Source organism: Embiotoca jacksoni, unplaced genomic scaffold (genome assembly GCF_022577435.1).
Source record: "Embiotoca jacksoni isolate LCO1_2020_lvr unplaced genomic scaffold, fEmbJac1.0.p SCAF_3, whole genome shotgun sequence".
Classification (NCBI taxonomy): domain Eukaryota; kingdom Metazoa; phylum Chordata; class Actinopteri; family Embiotocidae; genus Embiotoca; species Embiotoca jacksoni.
In genome coordinates, this window is record NW_027185381.1 from 12,236,077 (window position 1) to 12,244,339 (window position 8,263).

Consider the following 8,263-nt stretch of genomic DNA (forward strand, 5'->3'; position numbering starts at 1 on the left):
TGCACTCCTTCCCCTAACCTACCCCTGCTGGTCATGCAGCTACCCGCAGACAACTTATGCAAATCAGGGCAAGACCATTTCAGGCAGCAGAGAGGGGTGGCTAAGGGTTGATGCTGTGACTGTAGCACAAGAGTGGACATCAATAACATGAGAAACCTTTTTTTTTTTTTAGAGAGAGAGCGAGAAAATTGTAATAAAATGAACATGGCTTGGCTGTAGTTTTTACTGTTTAGTGTGTTGGCTGTTAAGGAGGTTGTGTAAAATGGCATCATAAAATTAACTGAAACTTGTGATAATCAGGGAATTCCCCACCCATGCCTGAGCAAACACCTACTTGACCACATCAGAGCAAAGAAAGACATCATCAATGTGGTTATATATGGGTTTTTTTTGGTTTTTTTGTTGAGCCGTCTTCCTATTCCTGTGTCATCTTGTCTCCGTGTAAAATCATAACCAAGCAAGCCCAGAAATCCCTTCTCAGGACCAGCAAACAGTGATGACGACACCAAGATAATCTCTTGTTAGACAGGTAGAGGTTTCCAGTGAACAGAGGATACACACCCTTGTCTGACCTACATTTACAAATAGAACCCAGTCTTAATTTGAGGGCACGTGTGGCATGGCAAGCTCCTCCAGCAGCTGGGTTAAAGGTTATTTATACTGTAGTCCGAGTGATCTGCTAACGTATAACGTGAAACAGACTTCCTAGTTGAGGTCAAATCCACTGTCTGCTGCCCTGTAGCGGATATTTACAGTGACCAAGAGAAAATAAACAGCTGTGACTTCTGAGAAAAATCTCTGAACTGTTCACAATGAAAAGACAAAACATAGGCTGTGTAAACAGTACAAGCGGGGGCACCGTCCTCTGTACGTTGCATGAATAAGACTCATAAGAGAAGGGGGAAAAAAACACGACAGTTGGCACAATACACAGAGCCAGTTTGTAGCACACTGTTCTGGCACAGAGACTTCACAAGAATCCAATCAAATAATTCCCACTGAGACAGCAGCAAAGTCTTGATCGTGAACACATTGTTTTTCCACCTCTCCGGTGTTTAGACTGAAGCCACAGGGGACTGGGTGTAATGTCTAATCTTTCAATAACATATATTTCTCTCTGAATCTGTAAATAATCGTATGTTGTGCCCGCCCAGTGTTTGACATTCGATGCACATTTACTGCAGTTTTTGATTGTTGATTTTGTTTATAAAAAAAAAAAAACTAATACTATCAATCAAAAATAATTATACTGTTTTATAAGATGCCAGAACTTTACAGAAGAAACTGCAAACTGTAAAAAAAAAAACTGAGGTGAGATCAGAAAATGTGTTGTCGGCTTGATTCAATCCGTTAAAGGTGAGCCGTGCAGTCCGCTCAGCTTCCTGAAAGTCAAAGTCTAATCCTGACTATCCACGCTAGTGCTAACTGGGTTAAGAGGTCAGTCACTTCATCTTCATCACAACAATCATTTGGAGACTTTAAGGACTGTGAGCTAAAATGTTTTTTTTTTGTTTTGTTTTTTTTAAATCAAGATACAGGTCATAAAGACAAAATGTCTTTAATGTTTAAAAATGTTCAAGAAAATTCAAAGTAATAATAATTCAGGTACACTGATGGCTACTGAACGACCTTTTCCTCTGACAGAGATAAGTCCTTCTATCTGACACGCTAAGCGTGCATAACACACACGCATATCTTGGGTAAACGATCCAAGAGCAAATATATACGGTCTCCTAACCCTGAACTTTGCATCAATCTTGGTTAATTGCAGTCTTGTCAGAAGTGTGATTATTCAAACAGGTAATGCAAATGTTAATGAGTTCAAATTTGCATATCTTTCTTTTCCCATGGTTGAAATGTCATTGGTTATGACGCTCTACATTGAAGAATGTCACTCCTGATGGCCCCCTGTTACGTTGTGGCCCATTAAGAGGCCGAAAAAGAGCAACTGAAGGGGATGGAGGAGAAATAAATCAGGAGCCATGCTCAAAATACGATGAACACTTTTGTATGCAAACAAATAAAACATAATAAGTACCCGCATCCACACTATCCTTGCTATCGTCAGTAAATACATTTCAGTATTTGCAGTATTTATCAGTGAGGAGCTGCGATGGGAATAAAAAGAAAAGATGTACCTCTTTGCTCTTTGAATGGTTGTCCTTTTATTGTAAGATATGCTGTTGTGCCTGATATACACACTTCAAGTGTTGTTGGCATATTGCTCATCGTCATGCGCCTGATTTGACATGGCTTAAATAACTATCTTCCTGCCAGTGATTGGCATTCACACAAGAAGGGGTGAGTGGGACTGGGGAGCAGATGGTGACATTCCACATGACCAAACTGATCAATCAGCATGCTGGGACGCAGGTGCAGCACAGGCGGGCAGCACCACACCATCTATTTCACCATCTACGGGGCTCAAACACATGGGCACCAATCGTGGCACCCTGAGGGTCTGCATTCTCCTCTGTCCCGCTGTGCCAAGGTTGATGACATCAGAATTTCCCATCCGCTCTTCCGAAGGACGCCAAGAAAAAGGAGGGAAAAAAGCTCTGTATAAAATCTGCAATAACAGACTGGCCTGGGAAAGGTTGCACAAGTGACGTCAAAGCCAGGGACTCCCATATTTCTCCCGAGTACCAAACTGATAAGCCAAAACCAAAAAAAAATCGACTGAAGTTCTGCCACATTTTGACCTGACCTGTGTGTTATTTTTGGGTTCTTGATAACAGCATTTAAGAAGTGAAATGACTGAAAGTGCTTCCCTACTGCGGGCTTGATACTTTTTCGTCTCGCAGTGTCACAGGACAGAAACATGAGAATACCTTTGAGGATTAGTTGCATTTTCATCAATGAGATCATTTTCTTTGTTTGTCAGAAAATAGTGAAAATTGCGGTATAATTTCCCATCTAGTGAGCTATTTAAATTTATTGTTTTGTTCAAACAATTGTAAAGGCTGTTTTCTATCATATGTTTCTTTTAAAAGCAAATTCTCCAATTCTAACCACTGCGATGACCAAACCTTTTGCATTTTTACTTGAAAAATTACTTTTCAGAGTTAGAAATTAATTTTTAAATGAATGATTAATAGTTTCAGCTCGATGCTTTCTTATCCATTTTGAAATTCTTGAACAACTTGAAGGAGCATTTGAGTACTTTATTTAGATATTTGTTCATGTTTTACTAGATTAATTAATTAGTTTGGTTAAAATTCATTTTGAAAAATTTATAAAAATTATTTGTTTTGGTGCATTAACCATTTGATACCACTGTAATGGGATAATGTCTGGACAAGCAATAAAACTCTAAACCCCATCTGTAAATATCTCAATCAGAGGTCATGTCAGTGAATGCATCTCAAACAGGACCACTGTATGAATCTAGAGGTAAACAAGTTGGCTGTGCTGTTTGATAACTGCTGGCGTGACTGTACTGAGGATCTACTGTGTCTTCGGGACAAGAGGTGAACACGGCGAGCTGATCTTATAGTCTGGTCTGAGTGCTTGAAGAAGTGGGGGGTTGTAAGAGGATTGAGGACTGGCCGTGGCCGCACGTGTGCCAGACTCAGCGAACTCTGCACCAACATGACCTCGCTGACCCACATTCACCAGAACCTGAGAAGACGAGTACCTTCACGTGACTGCTTGGCTCATGTGTGACCTGCTTGATCTCTGGGAAACATGTAATGACATCAAAACTCTGCAACAAACACAATTAGTGAAATGGAACTTCTATTTTTAAGCTAAAACACACAGAAAAGGTGCAGAATATTAGCATTAATCGTTTTCTCTTAAAATAAGATTATCAGAAAGAATAAAACATTGTTGGACTTTTGCTGATCATCCAGACTGAATGTTCCCATAGGCTTTACCTTTATATGTCTTTTATTTGGCTTTACATTTAAACACATTTTTAGGAAGAATTTAACTTCAAAATGACTTGTAGATGCATATGTTTTGTAAAAAATGGCACAGTTTAATATGAAATATTTCCTTTTAAAAAAGAAAAGATATTAAAGAGATACCATAAATTGCTACCTCGGTCTGATATGGCCACAAAAATGGCAGCCACTTTGGCTGGAGTGTTTCGCAAATCTTAACATTTGGAGGAATGAGCAAGGGCAAAGACTGCAGAGATGAGACCTTCCAACCCAAATCAGAAGTGACAGGAGATTGACAGTAAAATAAATCAGTCCAGAATAGCCAGCAACCCAAGGTCAAAAATAGAGTGAGAAAACAATGACTAACAAGGAAACAACATTTTCTTGAGATTTAGATGAGGTGCTGCCGTTCCACACCTCCGGTGTTGTTAACAAGTCAGCAGTGACAACATTTGATGGATGTGTGTGATACATTGTGGAAAGATGGAGAAATGGTCAAGAATATAACAATAAAGATCATTGGCTCTCTAACCATAACAGTTTTATATCGCTTCTGCCTCAGATCTCTTACTGTATAAATGTTTAGTTTTTTAAGAGACAAACAATCATTTATATCAGTTTTCTCAACATAACCTGGGCCATTTAGACATCTGTGTGCATCTGTCTGCAATTAGAAAGACCCGATAGGGTTAAAACATTTGCCTGTCACACCTTACTAAGTTGTCTTATCCTTAAACTTTACATCACATCTGCTTTACTCTAAATGATAGCTTTCATTTAAAAAAAAAAAAAAAATCTAATCATGGCTAAACAGACCTGAGTAAATATCTACATTTTATGAATAGATTTGTTGTGTACTGAATTATGATTGATCCCTTTTTCATATGAATGTCAAACACCAGAGGGGGCAAAGCCCCCAAACAATACTTCATATTTCACACAGCAGCAAAAATGTTGATTCAAATATAAACTACATATACTATGTTTAACAATAATAATTTGTTTCACAGTTACTTCATATTAACCTTATCACCTCACCTCACATGGCTCCTTTATCATACAGTCATGTGAAAAAAATATGGAAACAGAGCCGGCGGATGAAGGTGATACACTCAAACAAACCACTACAAGGAAAATTTGATGTTTTTCATCATTGTTTCAACAAAAATATCAATAGGTTTAATATTCCTATGTGAAAAAAGTAAGTTCACCCTTTATGTCAGATGCTATTTTTGACGCAATTTATTTGAAATAACTTGTAGGTGTTTTGCATAATTTTTCAACTAGTTTCTGACATCAGCTCTCTAAAAAAATGTTAACCATTTGTCCTTCCAAAATTTCTTCTGTTGCAAGATGTTTGAGTTATTTTTTTTTTTTTTGCATGTACTGACTCTTTCAAATCCCCCACACATTTAAATTGGGATTAAAATTTTACTTGGCCATTCCATAAATCTCCATCTCCTCTTTTGACCCATTCCTTGATGGATTTGCAGGTATGTTTAGATCATTATTGTGTTGAAAATTCCACTTCAGGTCAGCTTCAACTTTCAGACACATGGGCTCACTTCATCATCAAGTACTCTTTGATATGATACACAAGTTAATACAGTTGAATCAATAACTGCAAGCTTCACAATGTCTGAGGCAATGAAGCACAAAGCAGCCCAAAACTATAATACTTCCACCACCATGCTTCACTGTTTGTGCAAGGTTCTTCTACTAAAAAAGATGTCTTTGGTCTGCACCAAACATGTTTGATGCTACTGTGGCCAAATAAATGTTTGTCAGTATTTTTACAAGTGTGCTATTTTGCTCTAATGTTCTTAAGGCTTTTTCTTGGCACACCCGTCTTGGTCAAACTGGTTAAATCTATTTCTGATTGTAGACACATGAACTTTCCCACCAACATGTGCAGAGCTACCTATTTTTGTAATGAAAATTTGGGGTTCTTGGAGACTTTTGTTTTGCATCAACCGGTCTGCTCTTGGGCTGAATTTGCTGGGGAGGTTCATCCCCAAGCAGCGTGTGATAATTTCGAGGAAACAGCTCATTCTGCACAACATCTCTCCTTATTTATTCACAACCTCCCTCAATACAGCAGTGGTAGTTGAATAGAGGCCCATGGGTCGCATGATGAAAGTTTTCCGGTTTTAGTTTGCATCAAAACATTTCCATAATCTACTGTAAATCTACTATATATGACAATGTAAACACAAGGTTTATGTAAATCCTGAGGATTGTGACCTTGTAATGTGTAATATTACACAATAATTGATTTTTAATTACACAGTATAAAAAGGTGCTAGCAGTTTTTAATAACACCACTTCCCTTAACCATAAATGAAGCTGGACATTTTTTATAGATTTTTTTTTTTTCAAATAAATAAATAATAATAAGCCTTTGTCAGCCCTCATTTATTATTAAGAAAATGTCTAGTAACATCAACACATTTGTTATACATACTTCAAGCTCCTAAGAAACTATTTCTGCAAGAAAACAATAGGTTTAATATAATACTTAGTGTTTATTATCATATCAACAGGACTCTTACAGAAAAAACACAAGTTTCCCATGTTTTTCACGAGACACATGATCACGTGTGACATGTTTCCATATGTTGCAACAAATGATAACATGGTGAAAATATGTGGAAAAGTTTTCACATGCATCTACATGAGCTTCACACATTACACCATGAAAATGTTCCAAAACTACATTTATTCAATGGGTCACGTGTGTCATGTGGTCACGTGATCGTATGCGTTTTTGCATGTGAAATTCATGTGGTTTTGTCTGTAAGGGAAACATGTTTCTTGTCATACTCCAAATTTATATCACCACAACAAATAAGCTATAATGAACATACAGCTCAGGTCTAATTTTGCCTCTTCTACAAGAACAGTATCATCAACATAGGGAGAAATCAACACCAACTTTGAGACTGGGGACTCAAACTCCAGCAGGCAACTTATTTTCATCAGTTTTCTGATAAAACACACACACACACACACACACACACACACACACACACACACACACACACACACACACACAACCCTGTAAAATAAAAAAAATAAAAAATGTCTGACCTGGGCCTCTGACTCTTTGGGTCTTGTCAGACTTACATCCACTTGCATTGAGAAAAAGTCACAGAGAATCTGTACCACACTGTACTCAGACAGATGCACAAACACAGCTGAAGCAGAGTAACGTAACGTAACGTCCTGCAGAGGAGCAGAAACCATACAGCGACATTTCTTTCATTTTCACATCTCCCTGTTATTCTTATCTTAAGAGGTCTGCAGTCAGCCAGGTCACTGTATAGCTACTTGCACATACATGCCTCCCCCATGTGTGTCTATTGCTGTCTTGCGGTATGTTTCATGACCATGGCGTCAGTGGAGCAGCGGAGTAACATTACCGGTTTCTATCAACAGATGGCAGCATAAAATAAGTCATGATGAAAGAATTTATTTAGGTCTTGTTTTTCTTGACTTGGTGACTTCATTCTTCTGAATTTTCACATGTATATTTTAATGATGGGGATCTATAGGCTGTTACTAATCATCTGTGGATTAAAAAGGGTCAATTATAGTGAAACTACCTGGACACGTGTGTCACGTCATTTATAGTAGGTCTACCGATGTGACATAAGTGAACGGTGTATTTATATCTGGTACAGACAGTCTCAATTCAGTTTATACTCTAAGGTTATTTTTCCCGACCAAGTGTGTCTCAGATTTCAACCGAAAGAAAAAATAGTATGCTGTTTGATGAGCAAAGACAATCTGGGAACAATCTGTCTGTGAGGCCCGTTTCAGCATTTCTTCACCGAGAGTCTGGTCAGATAATCATTCGACTGAAACATATAGGTAGATATTGAGATCGATATACGCTGGTAAATGCCCGGTTTACATGGTTAAGTGATATCATCCTGGCTGTTTACCCGTCATTGTCACTATCTCATGCACCAGCTTCCTGCAACGGCGCCCCCGCAGGCTGACCGCAGAACTACAGCACGTACACAGCATCAAGTTAGACATAATGAATCACTGAAACCCCGGTCAGGACTTTGAAATTAATACTCAGCTGAAACGACATGCAATTGTTGAAACTAACAGGACAAGTAGGTTACTTAAATAATATGTCGATTAAATATTTTTCAGTTTGAAGGAGTAGGGATCAAAGTAGGGTATGTTGAAGGAGAGCAGTGTGACATGTTTAACACTGCAGTGTGTACTCTCAACTAGAAAACACTTTCAAAGTTTAACATACAGAGAGAATTGCAGACACATATTTCTTTTAAAATGTGACCTCCTGAATTTGCGTCATTGTTGAGTGTACACATTTTACCAGTGAAAATAAAAGGCAAGGG